We start from the raw sequence: 300 nt of genomic DNA, 5'->3' as shown, positions 1-300 counted from the left end.
CAATATGCCCCGTTCTCTCCCATCCTCTTTGCCTTCTTTATCGCTCTATCGGCCAACGTCTCATCGCTTCCCTTCCCCCACGCTCCCCATCACCCCCTCTTTACCCATCGGTAGTGGGCCCTCCCCTTTGTGCGCGGCTATCATAGTCCTATCTCCCCTTGGTCACCTCGGAGAATTTTCCCTCGCTCATGCCTTCGTCGGGAGGGCTGTACTCACCGGCCTAGTGGACAGGGGCGGGGTTTTACGAAAACTTTGAAAAGTTGTTTTTGGTTAGGTATTTACAAGCATACGGGTTCAGTT

Source organism: Penaeus monodon, chromosome 30 (genome assembly GCF_015228065.2).
Source record: "Penaeus monodon isolate SGIC_2016 chromosome 30, NSTDA_Pmon_1, whole genome shotgun sequence".
Lineage (NCBI taxonomy): Eukaryota > Metazoa > Arthropoda > Malacostraca > Decapoda > Penaeidae > Penaeus > Penaeus monodon.
Note: the sequence above shows the minus strand (reverse complement) of the source record.